The sequence below is a fragment of the Spermophilus citellus genome, assembly GCF_964194105.1.
Source record: "Spermophilus citellus genome assembly, chromosome: 18".
Classification (NCBI taxonomy): Eukaryota; Metazoa; Chordata; class Mammalia; order Rodentia; family Sciuridae; genus Spermophilus; species Spermophilus citellus.
The window spans coordinates 63,672,243-63,692,978 of record NC_138200.1 but is presented as its reverse complement, the minus strand read 5'-3'; the positions used below and the strand labels follow the sequence as shown (position 1 = coordinate 63,692,978).

At 52.4% G+C, this 20,736-nt stretch overlaps 1 protein-coding gene across 1 annotated transcript in view; it reads right to left on the bottom strand.

Moving 5' to 3' along the window:
* CMIP (c-Maf inducing protein) overlaps positions 1-20,736 on the bottom strand; it is a 197,296-nt gene that overhangs the window by 45,929 nt on the left and 130,631 nt on the right. The window lies entirely within an intron of this gene.

Genomic DNA, 20,736 nt, shown 5'->3' with positions numbered 1-20,736 from the left:
GCCATGAATAACTCCCTTTTGAGCCCAAGTGCCAAGGTAAAATGAGTCCACGCCTTGTTTGTACAAGTAAACAGACACCATCTGCCCAGCACAACCTTAAGCACAAGCTGGTAAGTACGTTAATCGTGCTAATAAATGCTGACCACCTGTGAACTTAATGGAACTGAATTACAAGTAGATGGACTCGTGGGCATATCAGACCCCTAGCAGAGAAACCAGGCCCACAAGCTTCTCGGTCTCACCAGCTGTATCCCCCTCTCGAGACCTATAACCCCAAGACTGGTTATGGTGGCACCCACTGACCCTCATTAGACCATCTGGCAAAAGCATCACAAGGGCGACAGGCCATGAACCCAGGGATCTGCGGTGGTGTTTCAGCTCGGCTCCGTCTCCCCGCCCCAGCGGCCCACTTGGAAACCGCCTCCCTCCAGGGCCCTAGCATACGTCCCTCACCCTGACAGTCTGCTTCCCGGTGGAGGCTCACTGGTGGTTATCTGACCTGACCACCTGGAGTGACTTGTGCCTTAGGATCCACTCTGGCCTTGGCTTTTCAGGGGAACCTGTGGCCACCCAGACCCCATCTTAGCCTTTCTGTAGCCCGCACATACCATCATGTGAACTCAGTGTCACAGGTGCTAGTAATTAGGACTGGAACAAAAGAACTTGTCACTGCCTGCCTATGGCCACAAAGTGACCCATGAGTATTCGGTGGATTGTTACTGATGGAAGAGGTCCACGCAGTTTGTGAACTTCTTGTTATTCAATAAATTCCAACACTGTGAAGACACAATGGTGTCCAGTCTAGTGAGTGGCATACCTCGCCATACAACATGTCCCGAAGTCTTGGGGTCCCCTCTGTCACCACACCCCAGCTACTCTCTCCTGCCTCTCCCCATCACTGCTGAGGGCCACTGTGTGCATTAGCACATGGCTCCTATACACCCCCTCAGGTGGGGACTCCTGTAAGGTCCGCCAAGGTTTGGTATCCTCAAACGGGCCTTGCACACCCAGGCACAGGACTGGCTGGTCAACATCCCTGGCCTTCCCGACTCAAGATGCGCTCTGTCTGGGCATGTGGTGTGTGCAGTAGTCTGCGGTCTCTGCCAAGCCAGCGGCTTTCGCAGCCCGGCCTCTTGGGCACAGGTGCGTTTTGGTCTGCTCTCCAACACTCCAGGTATTTTATTGGTGCACTGCAGCTGTACCTGATGATGGCAGCTGTTGTCACATTGCCGTACATCACACAACAGAACTATGATTTGGCCAAATTCCTCCCCAGCACTCCCCACCCTCTTTTGCCCTCTCCTCTACGGAGCTCTCCCTGATTTTCATGAGCTCCACCCCCACTTTTCTTTTCCTTTTTCTTCTCTAGCTTCCACATAGGAGAGAAAATGTATGACCCTTGACCCTTTGAGTTTGGCTTATTTCACTTAATATAATGGTCTCTAGTTCCATTCATTTTCCTGCAAATGCCATGATTTCATTTTTCTTTTTAGCTGAATAAAATTCCACTGTGTCTAGGAACCACATTTCCTTTATCCATTCATCTTTGGACAGACACCGAGGCTGGTTCCATAGTTTGGCTATTGTGATTTGCGATGCTATAAACATGGGCAGGCATGCATCATTGTAGTAAGATGCCTTTAATTCTTCAGGAAAAATACCAAGGAGTGGTATAGCTGGGGCATATCACTCCTAGTCTTTTGAGGAACTGATTTCCATAGTGGTTGTGCTAATTTACAGTCCCACCAACAGTGTAAACTGTTCCTTTTCTCCACACCTTCTCCAGCATTTATTATTATTTGTATTCTTTTTTTAAAAATATTTTTTATTTTTTATTTTTTTTAGTTCTCGGTGGACACAACATCTTTGTTGGTATGTGGTGCTGAGGATCGAACCTGGGCCGCACGCATGCCAGGCGAGCGCGCTACCGCTTGAGCCACATCCCCAGTCCCTTATTTGTATTCTTGATGACTGCCGTTCTGACTGGTAGGGAATGACATTTCAGTGTAGTTTTGACTTGCATTTCCTTAACTGCTAATGATGTTGAATTTTTTTCATATATTTATTGGTCATTTTTATTTCTTCTTTTGAGAAGTGTCTGTTTAATTCCATTTGCCTGTTTATTAGTTAGGCTATTTGATTTTTTAAGTTTTTTGAGTTCTTTGTATATTTTAGATATTAATCCTCTGTCTGAAGAGTGGCTAGCAAAGATTTGCTCCCATTCTGTGGGCTCTCTCTGCACATTCCTAATTGTTTCCTTTGCTGTGCAGAAGCTGTTCCATTTATTAATTCTTGGCATCATTTCCTGAGCTCTCAATAGGGATCCAATTGCAAAAGTCGTTGCCTGTGTCTAAAGGCTGGAGTGTTGACCCTGTGTTTTCTTCTAGGAGTTGCATAGTTTCTGGTCTAATTCCAAGGTCTTTGATCCATTTTGAGGTGATTTTTGTGCAGGGCGAGAGAAGGGTCTAGCTTTATTCTTCTACATATGTTGTCCCAGCACCATTTGTTAAAAATGTAAGTTTCTGGCCCTTTTGTCTAGGATTAGATGACTGTACCTGTGTCGGTTTGTCTATCTTCTATTCTCTACCACTGGTCTGTTGTCTATTTTTATGCCAGGACCTTGCAGTTTTTGTTACTACAGCTCTGTAGTATACTTTGATGTCAGGTATTGGGATGCTTCTAGCATTGCCTTTATTTTTTTAGTTGTAGATGGACACAATACCATATATTTAAGCTTTAGGTGGACACAATATCTTTATTTTATTTTTATGTGGTGCTGAGGATAGAACCCAGTGCCTCACGCATGCCAGGCAAGCGCTCTACCACTGAGCCATGATCCCAGACTCCAGCATTGCTCTTTTGACTTAGAATTGCTTTGACTACTATTCTTCCAAATGAATTTTAGAACTGTTATTTCTAGTCGTGTGAAGAATGTCATTGGTCATTGGATAGCACTAAATCTGTACATTGCTTTTGGTATATGGCCATTTTAACAATACTAATTCTGCCTGTCCATGAATATGAAAGATCTTTCCCTCTCTGAGGTCTTCTTCAATTTTTTTTGTATTTTATTCAGAGACAGGGTCTCATTGAGTTGCTTAGGGCCTCATTTTTTTTTTTTTTTTTTTTTTTTTGCTAAGGCTGGCTTTGAACTTTTGATCCTCCTGCCTCCGCCTCCTGAGCTGCTGAGATTACAGGTGTGAGCCACCGTGCCCGGCCTGTTCCTAGTTTTTATTTGTTTGGTGAGGTTATTGTGAACAGAACTGTTTTCCTGATTTCTTAGCAGATTCATTGTTGGTATATAGGAAAGCTATTGATTTTTGTATGTTGATTTTGTAACCTGCTCCTTTGCTGAATTTCTTTATTAACTCTAGCAGTCTTTAGGTGGGGTTTTTGGATCTTCTACATATATGCTCATATCATCTGCAAACAGTGATAACCTGACTTCTCCCTTTCCTAATTTTAACCCTTTTATTTCCTTCTCTTGCTGAACTACTCTGGCTAGAATTTCTAGTACTATATTAATTAGGAATGGTGAGAGGGGATATATCTGTCCCAGATTTTAAAAGAAATGCTTTCAGTTTACTCCTCACTATGATGTTGGCTTTGGGTTTTTCATATATAGGTAGGTTCCATCTATCCCTAGTGCCTTCAGTTTTTTTTCTTTTTTAAATCAGAATGGGTACTGAGTTTTGTGAGGCCTTCTCTGTATATACTGAGTGACTAAGTAATTTTTGTCTTTATTTCTATTTATGTGATGAATTACATTTACTGGTTTGCATGTGAAATCATCCCTGAATCTCTGGAATAAAACCAACTTGGTCATGATATACGATCTTCTTAATATATTGGTGAACACAATACCTAATATTAAGTATTTCTGCATCTAAGTTAACCAGGGATACTGATCTATAATTTTCTTTCCTTGGTGTGTCCTTATCTGGTATGAGTGTGATACTGGCTTCATAGAATAAATCTGGAAGTGTTCCATCCCTTTTTATTTTATGGACTAATTTGAGGAGCATTAGCATTATTTCTTCTTTAAAGATCTTGTAGATTTCAGCTGAGAATCCATCCATCTGGTCTTGGGCTTTTCTTTGTTGGGAGGCTTTTTATACTGTTTTTGGTCCGTTTAGATTTTCTATATCCTCTTGATTCAATTTTGGCAGATATTATTTGTCTAGAAATGTATCCATTTCTTCGAAGTTTTCTAATTGGAGTATAAGTTTTCAAAATTAGAAATTAAAACCAAAAACCCTTCAGAAACTACATAAACACATGGAGATTGAACAACACACTTTGAGTGATGAATGGGTGATAGAAGAAATCAGGGGAGAAATTTAAAAAATTCTTGGACTTAAATAAGAATAGTGACACAACATACTAGAACCTCTGAGACACTATGAAGGCAGTTCTAAGAGGAAAGGTTATAGCTAATAGTGCTCTGATAAGGGCACTATCTAAGATCAGATCTTACAGCGATCTGATGAGAGGCAGGAGTTTCCTATTTGCTGAGCTGCTTTGTGCTGGCCTTCTCTTTATGACTCCAGAATGGCTTCCCTTGATCCTTCCCTTAAGTCCTTTTGGCATTAAAGACCATTGTTTTGACTTCAGAGATGACAAAGGCCCTGTGACTGTTCCACATGTACCCCCAAACGACCCATCTGGCCCTAGGTCTTCATCATTAATTCAAGACAAGATTATCTCTGCACAGAGATGCCAAGGGTCACATGCAACTCTCAGACTTTACACAGGAGAACCGGAAGGCATTCATACACCTAACTGAGGGGTTTAAGTAATTACAAGATGCTCACCTTACACCTACATTACATCACACCTACAAATCAATACCCTCAGATCTCAATCTAAAAGAAATATTGTAAATGCATAGTTTTTTGTTGTTGTTGTTGTTGTTGTTACAGACTGGGCTCTCTGTTCTATAAATGTTCTGAGATTAGACTGAATACTACTTGTTTTTCTCTACAGCTGGGATTCTTCCCTTGCCTGAAGAGTGGAAAAGCTCCTACTCTGGGGAAAAAGGGGCTTCACCTGCGACAGCCCACCACTCTGGCTGCCTGGGAGTCCAGGTGTGGGAAGCAGCTCTGCAAGGCACCGGCTCTTACATGCACATACATGGACATACACCACACCACACTCCCACTGCCCACACACCACACACACACAGTTGAGGTAAAATTCACATACCACATAATTAACCACTGATCATTTTTTAAAGAGTTGGATCCAGGCACCCTTAGTGTTCACACAATGTTGTGTACCCTTGGTCCCAAAGGAAGCTCTGTGCCCCAAGCAGCATTCCTTGCTCCCCCCAGCACCTGACAACCACTGGTCTCCTTCCTGTCTCTGTGAGTCCCTGTTCTGGACAGTTTGTAAGAACAGAGTCATATGGCAGGTGGCCTCTTGGGACTGCATGTCACACTCAGCATGATGCTTTCACGTTTGTCCACACCGCTGCAGGTGTCAGGACTTGTGTCGCTCCTCCGTGGACACACCACTGTCGGCCCCTGAGGACGGGCACCTGGTTTTTTCTGCCGTGCACACTGCCACTGCCTTTAGCTGACGACAGGAGGTCTACACCCTGCTCTGGGACCTCAGCTGCACCAGGACTGCCTGCACAGGCCACAGGGCAGTGCACGGTTTAATGGTCTTTCAGGGGACCACAGTTTAGCCAGGACAGATACTCAACTGTCGCCTGTTGGTCCAATAACTGACAGAGGGACTGATCAACAACCGCCTTCCAGGAGCTGTGGGCTCAGGATGGTAAAAGGGCATTGAATGCACGGAGGGCAGGGAGCAGGGGAACAGCCAGGCCTGTGCACTGCCCATCTGGCTGCAGGGCAAGGCATGGTCCCATCACTCTAGCAATCTACTAATTACAGTGACCATGGCCACTGCTCAGCGAGGAGCAACTGCAGTGCAAGTGGTACCAGGGCGCAGGGGCTCTGCTTTCTGGAGGACCCTCAGGGCCAGGCCAGCGCTCAGTGCTTCAGGTGCATTAACTTTTCTAACCCTGCATGGCGTACACAGCCCCACTTCACAGCTGAGAAAGCTGAGGCCGAGGTTAGTCACACAGTCTAGCTTTGCATCCTGGGTACCCCAGAGAGGGGTGCACGTGGGTGCCTTCTGTGCCCCGCCCATGCTGCCACTTCTTATCATCCCCCCCAACATACTCAGCTTGCCTCCTTGGCTGCCCAGGGGCAGGTGCACCCTGGCTGCTGCTGGGTGCCCAGCTGACACGTGCCTGGAAACACAGGCTCCTGGGGAGACCTGCAAGAGCCCCGGAAGAGCCCACCAGAGGCAGCCTCACTGCAGCCATTACCACTGTCACAGAAACAGCAGGTTCTGGGGCATCTGCTGGTTACCTAGGTAACCATAAGTCTGCCTGGGGAGGAGGAGATGACCTGGCTTGGGTGTCAGGCTCCCAGCTGGGCACCATGTCCTACCTGCACCTCAGGGTCTACTGCACTTGGGCAGTCTGGCCACTATGGATGCTGTCTGAATGCAGCAGAAATCGAATGTGGCCGTTTTTCCCACTGAACGTGAGCTCCGTGAGGCAGGATGATGCCTCAGCTGTTTCTTCAATGTGTGGCCTGATAACTGGAGCCACTTGGGTGCACGGCAGGTGCGCTTGGTTTTTGTAAAAGGTAGGGTCGGCAGGGAGGAGGCTAATCATCAGAATAACAGCTAACAAGTGTTCAGCGCTTAGACTGTGGCAGCCTGGGACAAATCCTTTTACCCACTTCCCCTGCGTGGGAATCGCTGGGTCGGAGCGGGCCCTGGCAGTCCACTATGGAGCCTGCTGGGAAGACTGATGCTCCTGAGCCCTCTATGTGGTGAGTGCTAATCCACACGCCTATCCTGCCCCATGATGCAGAGCAGACCGTGATGAGGAGGGATCGTGACCTTTCCCAGGGTCACGCAGCTGTTGTTGTGGATTCTGCTGGGCCTCCCCAAAAGACAGTCTGAGTCCTACCCACTGGATATGACTGTGGTCGTCTTTGTAAAGAGGAGGTCATACTGGATGAGGGTGGGCCTTAAATCTGCCTGGTGTCCTTATAAAAAGGCCACGTGGAGACACATTCACACATGCACTCTTGGGCACACTCAGAAGAGAAGGCCACGTGAAGACAGGCAGAGACCGGAGCACCACATCTGCAGACCCAGGAGTGTCGGGGATGCACAGCCCCCAGAAGCTGCAGGCAGAGCAAAGAGCCCCCTGGAGCCGGAGGGAGTGGGGCCCTGCCCAAACCCTGATTTTGCACTTCTGGCCCCAGAACTGGAAGAGAACAGATTTCTGTTTGAAGGCCCCCAGTTTATGGTAATCTGTCCTGGCAGCCACTGGAAACCCACCCAGCTGGCTGGTAGCAAACAAGGGCTGACCCAGGAGGCTGGCTTCTCAGGGCTCTGCTGCAGCTGTTCAAGTGACGGAGCGGGCAGCGGGGCCTGTGGGACTCCGGGTGAGAAGGCCTCAGTTCCCGGCTTAGCCTCGGTTTAGACTGTTGGGTTTTACCTTCCTGGTGGCAACCTGATGCCCTGTCCCTTTCTGCTCCCTCAGTGGGTGGAAACACTGACATTCGCCTGAACACCAGCCCAGCCCGTCACCCGGTTGCATAAGCCCTGGTCCTCGCTGTCTCCGGAAGGCGGAGCCAGGAGGCCTGCACACCTGGGCACCTGCATCAGCAGTGATGTCAGAAGGAGCCGCCTGGGGTCCCAGGAGCCTGCAGGAAGAACTTCCAGGAGAACCTGGGCATGGACGTCAGCTAGAGGATGACGCAGGGTCCTTGGCAAAGAATGGTGGGGGAGGACCCCAGCTCAGAGCTTCTCTGTCACCAGCAGCCACCTGCACACCAGCCGACAACTCAAGCTGCCCACAAACCAGTTGAGCTCATGCCCAAACAAGCCCACCAGCGTTTCCACCCTGAACACACTGTAGCCCCCGGGGGTTACCAAATCTCAACAGTACAGTCCAATCGCAGGCCAAGCCTATCAGGCGGGTGCTGCGGATGGGTGCGACCCAGGCATCAGTGCTTTTTTGGGCACTGGTATACTCACAAGTCCATCTGTACACAACTCAAACAGCCAGAGGGAAGCAACTCACGTCCACCCACACTGCATGATAAACCACCGTGGTGCCAACAGACAATGGAGTATTATTCAGCCTTAAAAAGGAAGGAAGCACTGGCATGAATGAGCCTTGCTAAGTGAGCTGAGCTGGTCACACCAGGACAGCTCCTGTACAGGTCCATTCACGTAAGGTGACTGCAGCAGTCAGCCTCACGGGGACAGAGAGAAGGGCAGCTGCCAAGGGCTGGGGGAGGGGGAATGGGAACTGTCTTTTTGTAGGTCAGAGCTTCATTGTGGGAAGGTAAGAAAGTTTTGGAAATGGATTGTGGTGATGACAGCACAAAAATGTGACAGTGCTTAAGAACTGTACACTTAAAGATGGTTAAAGTGACAAATCACACTATGTTTATTTTAATACAATAGACTAAAGCATGTTTAGAATCTCCAGATGGCTAGCCAGGCGTGATGGCCCACCCTGGAATCCCAGCCTCTCGGGAGGCTGAGGCAGGAGGATCGCAAGTCCTAAGCCAGGCTCAGCCACTTATCGAGGCCCATAAGCAACTTAGGGACCCTATCTGGAAATAAAATGTAAAAAAGGCTGGGGGGTGGATCAGTAATTTAGCACCCCTGGGTTCAATCCCTGGTACCAGGGTCAGCAGGGGAGACCCCCATTTTACAAAGGGAAGAGGGGGAAAGGAGCCAGTTGAGGCCTGCCTTAGGGTCCTGGGCTGCATGCCTAAGTCCAGCCTGACACCCCTGGTGCTCTGGAAGGGCTCTCCTGCCTTCAAGTAGCCTTAACCCCAGGGGATGTGTTGACCCTGCAAACCTGCCAGGCGCTGGCACAATAGCATGCAGAGGGTAGTCCTCAGAGCGCACTCCGCACACGCCCACCAGAGACGTTTCCCGGAGTCCAAGAGCTGGATGCGGCCACCCTGCCCCACCCTGCACCTGGGTCCCCTGAGCTTCATTCTCAGTAGGTGGCAGAACCTGTGGGTAGAAGGTGCCTCCCCCTTCCCAGGAGGCTGACCTGGGGCAGGAAAGCTTCCTGCGCCAAGTGGGTCCTCAGTGGGGTCTTCAACATTAGAAAGAAAAGGAGGACTACCACCCCTATAATCCCAGCATTCGGGAGGCTGAGGCAGGAGGATGAGAGTTCAAAGCAAGCCTCAGCAATTTAGTGAGACCCTGTCTCAAAATAAAATACAAAAAAGGGCTGGGGATGTGACTCGGTGGTTAAGTGCCCCTGGGTCCAATCCCCAGTGCCAAAAACAGAAAAGGAGGAAGGTGACCCAGTGTAAGAATATTAGGAGCTGGAGCCCTCAAGAATGGGATCAGTGCCCTTATCAGAGGGACTCCAGAGCCGTGTTGCCCTTCCCACCATGTGAGCACCGCGGAAAGATGGTCATATGAACCAGGAAGCAGGCCCTCACCAGGCACGGAATCTGCCTTGATCTCAGGCTTTCAGTCCCGGAACTGGAGAAATAAATGTTGCTGCCTGTAAGCCGGCCAGCTTCTGATTTTGCCACAGCAGCCTAAATGGACCAAGCCACAAAAGAACACCTAGAGACACCAGAGCTGGAAGGTGGGCAGGGTCGTGTCCTAGAGCTTTGGATGGGTGCAGATGTTAGCAGCCCGGGACACTCACCCCAGCAGGGAATCTCCAGCTTCCTGGGTCCTCTGGCCTCTGCCTCTAGCAAAGCTACAGCAAATTCCATCAGCAGTGCACAGAGGGCTGCCCAGCTTCCCCCTCTGGCTGAAGAACTCTAGGGAGCCTTGCAGGTCCCCAAGCCCATGCTCAGCACACCCCAACACCTCACGCCCTCAGCTTTTTGATTATTCTTATGATTTTTTAAAAAATTTTGTTGTAGTTGTAGATGGACAGAATGCCTTTATTTTATTTGTTTATTTTTATGTGGTGCTGAGGATGGAACCCAGTGCCTCACACATGCTACTGACACTGAGCTACAGCCTCAGCCCCATGATTACTCTTTAAGATTTTTGGACTTCCCCCTTCCCATCGAGGAAACTCCTGGGAACCAAAGACCCAGGAGTGTGCATTATAATGAACAGAGAGTGGGGCAGACCCACATTTGGATTTCTTTCCTCCTACTTAAAAGTTGTGCAGCCTTCGACAAACCATGTCACCTCTCTGACCCTTATTTTAATCATTTATAAAATAAGGACTTTAGTGTCACTTGCCTCTTGGAGCTGTTGAGAGAATTAAATGGAACATTCCAGGCTTGACAGTAACTACTGAGTTCAGTAGGTAAGTGCAAAAGCTGAGTGACAGACCGTGGTCACAGTGCGCCACACAGCAGTTAGAGAGCAGGGACACCCAGATCCACCTGGACCCACCTCCACCATCACCCAGAGTCAGGCCTGCCCGCCCACACGGGATTGGCCCACATGCACAGCCAGGGAGGCCCACATCCGTCCAGCACAGCTGGCTTCTCTGCAGAGGTGGCTGGGGAGGGGTCTGGGCAGGGGCTGGGCTTGCTCCACAGCAGAGATTCCAGCCACTGCAGGAAGCCCCAGCCAGGCGCCGCACTTCCAATTAAAGAGAAAAGAGGAAGGAACCCGGGGAACAGTCCTCACAGTGGCCAGTCCTTAGTATTTGTTTTTTTTTTTTTCAAAAGAGAGAGTGAGGAGAGAGAGAGAGAGAGAGAGAGAGAGAGAGAGAGAGAGAGAGAGAGAGAGAATTTTTAATATTTATTTTTTAGTTCTCGGCGGACACAACATCTTTGTTGGTATGTGGTGCTGAGGATCGAACCCGGGCCGCACGCATGCCAGGCGAGCGCGCTACCGCCTGAGCCACATCCCCAGCCCCAGTCCTTAGTATTTGTACTTTTTAGTAGTGTATTATCTGATTTTTAAAATAATATGCATTCTTTGAAAAATCAGGATTGTATAGAACAATGAGGACAGAAAGCAGAGCGGCCCCCTGCCGGATGACACCTGCCTTCGGTCTCTGGGTGACCTCATTTCATGCATTCTCTTCCACACATATGTACACACGTGAGCGCGCACACACACAAACCTGCACATGAATTTGGGTTGTAACATCCCTGTTGGCTCTTGACTCCCATCGCCTCCCCTCCCCTCCCCTGCTTATGGTAAACACATGCGAGGCGAGCAGCCACAGTCCCAGCAGCCACAGTCCCCTCCTGCAACCACCGTGCTGCTGAAGCGTGGCGGGGCAGGGCTGCACTCCAGAGCCCGCTGGGGAGAACAGGTGGTGCAGGCAGTCGCGCCCGGGTCAGCACCGTCAGCATGGCCTTGTGCCCTTCTCGTGGTCCTGGTAATCAAACAGGTCCACAGAGCAGAGTCTGAGGTCCTCATTTTGTTATGTCTGGCACCTGGCCTGCTTTCTCATCACCTGCGGGAACCCTCCAAACAACTTCCTATCAATTTCCACATCTGTGTGCCTTAGTAAGCCACCTCCAGTGGGCTGGCAGAGGCAGGACGTCCATTCAAGACGTAAAGATGAGGACTGTGGCAGTCCTGCTGCCTGACCTTACTCCCACATGCTGTCTTCCTGGGGTCACCTGTGGCAGTGCCAATAGCTTCTGCTCAGTGACTGGGATAGAGCTCCTTCTCTCAGGCCTAGAGGGAGCAGAGCTCTGCCCCGTGGTTTCGGGCCAGGCCACGCACCAGGGCTGTTCCCCTGGGCATGGAGCCGGAGCCAGCGTGGCCTCTGGGATGGTCTTTGCATTTTTCTTTGGGGGAGGGGGTGCTCAGAAAATGCTACCTCAGATTAGTGACTAACAAGGCCCCTGCTCCCATCTTAATTTTGGGTGCAAAGAGCTATTTGACCCCCCTGAGGAGGCAGGATCAAGTCACTGAAGTCACTGAGCAGAAGCTATTGGCACTGCCACAGGTGACCCCAGGAAGACAGTGACTTGATCCTGCCTCCTCAGGGGGGTCATTCAGCTAATACTCTCCCCAGGTGCTTTCAGAAACTCAGTTTCCTCGCTTGGTCAATAGCATTTACTGAGAGATCTAAGCCCCATCTAGCTGAAAGCTTGTCTCAACAGAGGATAACACTCCTCCCTCCCATAATTTCACTTACCCAGGGCCAACCACAGTGTGAAAATATGAAATGGAAAATTCCAGAAATACACTACTTATGAGTTTTAGATAAAGAGTGGAGAGTGTGATGAAACTTGTGGCGGCCCACTCCACCCGGCTGGGATGCAGTGTGTCCACCCTGTATACACTATCAGTCCGATAGTAGCCTCTCAGTTACAAGGTCAACCTTGGCAGCATCCCATATTGCAGTGCTTGCATTCAAGCAACCTTGCTTTACTTAATAGTGGCCCCAAAGCACAGGAGTCGTGATATGAAGGAGGTGTCGGGGCATAGGGCATGGAGCATGGAAGCACACACTCTGGCACCTATGGCAACGCTGCAGGCCACACAGAGGAGAACGCTGTCTGTAGGGCTCTGAACCAGCTGAGGATTCAGGCATCCACTGGAGGGTCTTAGAACATGTCCCCCACAGATTGAGGGGCTGGCTGGGGTGGTTTCCTGGGGTGATGGAAAATTGGGTGATGGTGAACCTGAGCTTGACCGTCAGGATACATGCACTTTGTTATATCTAAACTGCAACCTGATTTTGAAAAATCCTAGCTGTTGGGAAGGGTTACGGACAGTGGGAATGTTTTTACAATTTTCTTTGATCTCCTTAGTATTTAAAAAAACACTTAAGTCAAAGTGCCACTGGGTTCAACCCCCAGTACCTAAATAAATAAATAAAATACCTTAGTAGATATACTTTTTAAACGTCCCGACTAAGGGCTCTCCTACCCCTAAGAAGGAGTGGAGGTACGACACGCCAGAACACTGCTGGCCAGCGTCAACTGAAGGTGACTGTAAGTCTGCCCTGTAGCCTGATGACTTAATTCCCAGCACACGCTCAACAGGCATGTGGACACACGCACCAGGATGTTTACACGGTTCCACCTGTGACAGCCCCAAACCGGACGTATATGTCCACGACAGAACACACAAGTCAAGAGTGCGACCCAGCAACGCAAGGACGAGACAACCGCAGCACGCAGCAGGACAGCTCTCTGATAAACCTGACTTTCAGCCTAGATGCCAGGTCACAGGAGTTCAGGTTGCATATTCCATTCAGATAAAGTCCAAATATGCAGAACTAACCCGTGCTGCTGGAGTCCAAGCAGCAGCAGCCCTGGTGGGGAGGCGGGGGAGGCCAGGGAGGCCGGGGAGGCCGTTGAGGCCGGTGAGTTCCCCGAGTGCTGCTCTCATGATCTGTGTGCTTTCCCCTCATGCTGTCCTGCAGGGGAGGTTTATCACACAACAGACAGGACAGTCTGTTCTGAAGAGAGTCCTGGTGGGAAAGCAGGAACCTTGCCCCCACCCCAGCTGCCCTGGCCAGGCACGAGGCTAGCCTGGAGGCCACCACCCTGGGCTGCATCTCAGCTCTGCCCATTGCCAGCTGTGTGCCTGGGTACCAGCCCCCCTTCCCTCAGCTCCTTCTGTCAGATGGGGTTTCCTGAGATACACTACACAGAAGCCCCCCGCCCTGTGACTGGCTGTTCTCTTCCTCTACTGTAAAGAAAGCCGGTGGGAGTTTCGGCTCTCGTCCCCAAGGCTGCCCAGCCCTCTGCCACTTGTTGGTTTCAATCCCAGAAGCTCCCCTTGTTGTTGGTTACAGGGTCCCCTGTGACCCACTAAGCGCGGCCTATGCTGTGGCTGGGAGACGCTGGAGACAGTGGACTCTCCGAGGAGTCACCCTTGGGCCCATTGAGCACAGGTACAGGGGGACGTCCCAGGGCTGGGTGCCCCCAGCTCAGCCACCTCTGGGGGGGGGGCCCTGCCGGGTAGGGAGAGCCCTCCTTTCACACTGCTCCTTTGAATCCCTCTGATCCCTCTTAAGAGGTCACTAAGTCCTCTTTGACTGAGGACCAGAAATTAATCTGGATGGAATTCCTGTGTTTCAACCTGGCTGAGCAGGCACGAGGCTGGGCCCTTAAGTAGCAGAGTCCACCTCCTGCCCACCTTGCCTTGCTCCTGCAGGATACTGGGGTAGTACCTGCCTGTCCCATCAGAACACACTCAGACTCAGAGGGTCTGGCTGGAAGCCCTGCAAAGGCCCCTGGGGCAAGCCCCAGAGACACAGGAGAGCCTGCGGCACCAGCCTGGAGTCCGCAGGGCACAGGCTGCCACAGGGTCTGGGCACTTGCACTCCCTCGGCCACGGAGCTGGGCAGCAGGGCTCTGTGGGCAGAGCTCTGTCTCTGGGAAAGTGGACTGGCGATGCCTGCTGGGGGCTCGCTGGGGCTGGGCCATGTGTGCCTCAGCACCCCCCTGTTCCAGGAGCCCTATCTTCTGGGGTCTTGTTTGTCCATGAAGAATAAGCAGCAGCCTTCACTGAGTGTGAGCATGAGGCAGGCGTGGTTCTAGAATCTCCATGGCTACTGACCCGCCACCTCCCTGAGAACCTACTGAACTTTGGACCTGGGCCCCTCGGCCTGCAGCCTTCACCACTCAGCAATGGACACAATGTTGTTCTGGGAGCAAACTGACAATAAGTGATGAGAGCCACCCACCACCACTGCCAGCCCCTGACCCCTTCCCAGTAACCTGTGTTGTGGAAACTGCTCTAAAGGACTTAAGGGAAGTGAAGGCTTAGCTGGTATAGGAGAGCCACAACCACGCCGTCTCAGAGGGAGCGGCACAGACCCATAGCCGGGGAGCCTGTACCTCACACCCTACGCGGACCAGACGGCCGTCCGTGCAGGAAACATCTGCGTGAAGACGCACAGCACCAGGAAAGGCGTAGGGGTGAGCCCTGGCTGGCGCAGAGGGGCCACTGTCCCTGTGCAGCTATAAAAAGGTAGAGAGGGCTGGGGTTTCTCAGTGGTGGAGCCCGCCTAGCTTGCGGGAGGCCTGGGTTCCTTCCCCAGCATTACAAAAAAAAAAAAAAAAAAAAAGAATTAGAGAAAGATAGGATGGCAAAGGGGGCCGAGAGGGGAAGGCAGCTCTGTGGTGGCTGTTAGGTCAACACAAAGGGATGTCCCAGCAGCAGGCCTGCAGAGAAGCCCGGGTGGAGTGGGCAGAGCACACAGAGCTGGGACTCCAGCCTCTGGGCATGCGTGATGCAGGGCTTGGGAAAGGCAGGAGGTGGGTCAGTCCTGTGCTTCACCCTCCAGGGCCAGGAGGCAGGGTCTGCAGGCTGCACAGACAGGAGAGGCTGGGGAAGGCACTGGCTGGCACCACGCAGGTTCCCAGCACCCAGCGGGGATTTGCAAGGCAAAGGTTAATTAGCATCATCCCCCATGACGTCCATGAGACAAGCGGGAAATGCAAAGCTCCCAGGCAAGGCCTCCGGAGATTAAAAGGCCAGGGCACAGCACAAGGGTCTGTGGAGGGACGGAGCTGTGTGTGTGGGGGCGCACTGTGCCTCGCCCACCTGTGGGTGGCATGCCAGCTCCTGCTGCAGATGTCCCAGGTTTACAGCCCAGCCCTGTGCCCTGGAGAAAGTGGTGTGACTCTGGGCCTTGGTTTCCACATCTGTAACATTGGGAAAGCCGGAGGAGCAGGCCCTTCCTGGGATGGAAGGAACCTGAGGGGGTGAGGTCAGTGTTCAGGTAGGGCAGGTGCTCAGCACAGCAGTCGGAGCCGTCACCTGCTACTTGGTGCAGAGGGCTGGGGGCAATTCAGGGATCAGTCTGGGATGGAGAAGGCTCAGGAGGGCTCTGCAGCCTAGAATGGGGAGCCTGGGCTACAGCCAGGGTTGATGGGACCTGCTGAGGGTCCTGCCCTGAGCTCACAGCTCTCCCCTTCCCAGAAGCCTCCCTCGCTCAGCCCTCGGCAGGGCGGTACAGCAAGGGCGCCAGCTCAAGGCCCTTGGTCCTCCTGCCCTGCTTCCCTGGGAATACGGGCCCAAGTTGGGCCCTCTCCCTGTGTGGGCGAGTCCTGTTCCCAAGGGCATGGCCAGATGGCCACATTTTGCTCTTGCGGGGGACCCTGACAGCAGCTGTCCTTTGGTGTGGGCCCTGAGCGAGCCCCAGGCTAACCCTGATGCCTGCGGACCACTCAGTGGTGAGGAGAGCCTGGACTCTGGACTGATGACGGAAATGCAGAAGCCAGAGGGCTCTGAGCGCCGTGCTAGGAGCCGCCATCCTTGGTGATGTTCCTCGCTCCTAGGACTCTCAGGCCCTGGCCAGGAGATGAAGACTTTGCAGAGCCGTCACGAGGCTCAAGGGAGCAGATGCATGTGCACTGCTGGTCAACGGGACGCTCTGTTGACCTCCTGAGGACAGACTTCCCAGCACAGCTCTGGGGGTCTCGAGCTGCCAGGACATGCTGGAGGGGGCTGGAGGGGGCTGCAAGAGGCACTGGCTCCTGCTAGGGTCCCCTCTACCTGCCACGTAAACAGGAACATGAGCCTCACAGTAATGCAGCAAGTGAGGCACTGTCACCATTTCACAGCCAACACACGCTCACGCACCCGCACTGTGGCCTTTCTCTCTTTCACCCGCCTCCCACATTCTTTCCTGCTTCCTTTACTGTACAGAGGAGGGACAAGGCCTGGACGCAATGACCAGAGGCTGCGGCCGCCCCAGGGGGTTGGGAAAGCCTGCTTGGGGAGGAGGCAGCTGTGGCCAGGGCAGCCAGCCAGAGAGGATGCAAACATGGGCTAAGACTTTCCCAGAGCCAAACGCATTCCTCTGGCCTGGCCAGCCTGGGACAGGGAAACTGGCCAGCCTCTGTCACACACTCAGTCTATTCCTCGGGCTCAGCTCTGGCGCTGGGCCCCTGGGGTTGTTCTTAGTGACCTAGCTTCCCCGGGGATGAAACTTGGATTCCAAGTTTAGATTCCAAGACTTCTGTGCAGCGGCCTTGGAACCCATCAGGAGCGCAGGGCTGGAGTCTGCACAAGTCCCAGCTGCGCGAAGCAGGTGTCTCTGGGCTTCTGGGGCTCCGTGATCAGCCCAGAGCGTCTCCTCACAGCCTGGTGTGCGGGCCTGTCTGGGGCACTCAGGCCCACCATGACAGCTGGGCTCGCCTGGGCCTCTCATCCCAAAATCCTGGACACGGAGTGGTTCATTCCTCCCAGGGCTCTGTGAACCCATTCTTGGCCTTGACGCACAACCCAGCTGTACCATCCTGGCCCTATATAAATGAACCCAGCCTCCAAGGGCCAGGGAAGGAGCAAAGTGGGGCATCTCAGAGTCAGAAAGGAGGCCTCATTAACCCAGCATCGTTGTTTGTGCTTCTAAGCCCCTGGGAATTGGCCTCCGGGGCCCAACCACCAGAACCAAACAGGGCTAGCCTCCCGAAAGAGTCGAGGACCTGAGCTCTGCTCCAGCGGCTTCCAGGAGGTCTGCAGCTACTGTCACGCCACCCAGAGCACCCATCCCCGTTCAACCCACCGGCATGGGGATGGCAGGTGCTTGCTGGTCTTTGTCCTGTGGGCTCCAGGCCTCCTTGGACTTCCCTGACCAACACTGGCTGGGAGCAGGAAGAGCACAGTGCCCAGGGAGGTGGGGGGTGGAGAGAGGACCCTGCAAGGGCCTCGTACGCTTTGCATTCAGATCTCATCTGCAAAGGGTGACTACCGAACCTGTTCGGAGAGACAGATAATCCACAGGCATGGTGCCCAGCAGAGGAAGTTCTCCAGCAAGAGGCCGGGACGGCGGCAAGCACTCTCGAGGCCACGTGAGGCCTTTCAAATAGCGGTGCTACCGGTGAACAGGGACGAGCAACAGGGCATCACAGACATCAGACATCATGGTCATACTCTGCCGCATCCCAGGAGCCAACCGACAGCAGCATTTCTCAACCTTCTTCATGACTGTCTCCCTGCCCTGCACTGAGGACTGAATCCAGGCGCTCCACCACTGAGCCCCAGCCCCAGCCCTTGGTGATTTTTGTTTAGAGACAAGGCCTTTTGGACAGATCTCCCTCATTTGCTTTCCTCCTTTTACCAAACAATAAGGTTTTAGTGAACAGAGTTGAGCTTCAGAGGACCACCGAGTATTTTTAAAAAACAAATATTTCTAAGCCCCAAAGACCTAATTCTGGCCCTAAGGGGACTTCACTCCTATGGGGAATGCCCAGAGATGTCAGCACAACTTGTCCACAGCTAAACCCAGGGACACGGTGTTCCAGAAGCTGTGCTCTTCAGGAGCAGAAGGAAGCTTTCTGTACACGAACTGTGCTGCGGCACGCCCGCGTACACTGGTTTCTGAGTACTCAGAAATGCAAAGTCTCAAGTGAGGTGGTGGAAGTTCCAGACATCCCTAATGACACCCCCTCCCCCGCCCCTGTTAAGTAGCAAAAGGGAAAAGAAAAAAGGAAAGGAGAGCTTCATTCAAACTGGCTGGTCATATTGTAAATATGGGAGAGAGAGTGGTTGTCTTAGCAGCAGCAGAGGGTCCTGTCCCGAGTGGGCTGAAGAGTCTGCCTCTCAGTCAAACACAGTTTGATCAAGGAGGAGGAGGGATGGACCGACAGACTGGAATAAAATTTAGATCTTGTTGCTGTGCAAATATGAGCAAGTCATTCAATCTCTCTGAGCCTCATCCCCTCATCTGCTGAATAACAATGAACCAGAATGTACCCAGCCAGGCCTGACACACTGAAGGTATTTACTAATTCCATCTCAATTAAACAAATATTTGCTATAATCTTTCCAGATCAGTACAAGTAAGTTACAGAACCAGGATTCAAATCCAGGTCTTCCGGCTCATCTGGCCAGGCAGCACCCTCCAAAACAACTTATGCTTCTTCCTTTCCCATTTTAAAAGAAGGAGAGTAAGCCCCCTTAACTCTCATCAGAACTAGGTGGCTAAGAGTCAGGAATTAAATCAAGTTGCCAACACTGAGAGGCCGCTGCCACCTGGTGGTGGCACACCTAAATCATTGGGGGGCAATTACCGAAGGGGAAAAACGGCCAGTGTCTTACACATGCCTAAAACCCCACTAAGCCCAAACTTACACAGTGAGACTGTCACCAGCCACCACCTGTCAAAGGGCCAGCACACCACCAGGCACCTGCCTGTTCTCTGACGCCTCTGGCTTAGCTTTCCTAGTTACCCGCCCCCGGTTTTTCTTTTAATTGATCAAATTTAATAACCATCAATAAACCAAATACCACCTTATCTGAGCACAGACGGTCTTCCCAAGAACTGCTGGACACCTACAGCCCCAGTTCCTGACGAGCTTAACCAACCACCTGGACACCACATGAAATTCTTGACAAACCAGTGTTTCAAACTTGAACTTCTAAATCAGCTTTCCGGCCAAACTCTCCCGAAATTCTATTTTTTATGCCCATCTTGGTCCTCCTTACAGCTGGGTAACGTTCACAGAACCTGCAAGCGCTGACCTCTGGGCGTGCCTACTGCTGGAGGAACGCTGCTGAAGGAACAAGGCCCAGGCAGAGCCCTGGACGGCACCGCAGCCCTCGCTCACACCCTTTACAGCTCCTCTGGGCGAGGTGCTCCCAGCCTGCGCACCTCCCGCCCGCCCCGACCTGGGGAGGACAAGCAAGGCTGCCACTTATGAGGACTCGCATGCGAGACCCCTAGAGAGCCGACGAGGCTGGACTAAGGAGTTACCGTCCCTGACCACAAAGTGGACTCTTCTTTTAGGAAAAGCTCTGGGGGGCTGCATACCATGGTGATGGCATGTAACAGGTCACTGCCGCCCAGTTGTCATTCCTCCTTTTCGACCACTGTGGCATTTAACTCCCAGATGGCCCAGGGGGTCCTATCTGTGTCCGCTCATCCTGGGCACATTGGCCCTGGGCACAGAGTGTGGCATTAGGGATGTCAACCCTGTGTGAGCTGATTCAGCAACACTGCTGGTTCCAAAAGCTGACGTGTGCCACCTGCCCCCTCAGCCGCCACCCGGGGGCTCCCACCCCAACTACACCCAGAACCTAGTGGGAAAGAGGGACCTGAACCTGCAGGAGGCTCAGACTCCAGCCTCAACTTCCTGTGCGTACGACAGGACAATAATCATAGACTTCGAGAGGTTCTGGTGAGGGTGAAGTGGACATTGTGAGACAGGCACAGCTCCTGGCACACAGAGGAGTTCAGTCTGCACAGTCCCAACCTGGAGACTCGTGGCCTGGCTGCGGTGAGGTCCCTGGGAGGTGTGAGGAGCCCAGCCTCCCTCGGGACAGACGACAGCTCCCGGGCATGCCTGCCGCCCGCGCTCATCCTCCACCACTGCTGGCACCGTGGGAGCCAGGGAGGCACAGGTGCTCACTGGGCGAGCTGCACACCTTGTCTGAATGGGATACCACCGCCAAAGTCCCAGAGCAGAAACTGGACTGCAGGGGCCTGAGGACCCAGCTTGGCAGAGGTGGTAACCAGCCAAAGTTGAATTTCTCTTTATGTGTCAGAGGACTCCAAACCATCCTCTGCAGAGTTCCAACCAGGCAGTCAGGCCACAGGCCAGAAAGAGACAGGCAGGAGGAGCCCATGAGAACACGGTTGCTCTCTCCACGGCTTTGCACAGCCTCCAGAAGTCTCCTCAGCACAGCTCCTGGAGCCCTGGAGGGCCAGCCTCCCCAGCCTCGGACCACCTTCCCTCCAACAGCAAGCAATTCTGGGACCCTTTGAGAGCAGGGACACCAGTGTAAGGCGCTGGGCCAAGCACACCAGGCGGGAGC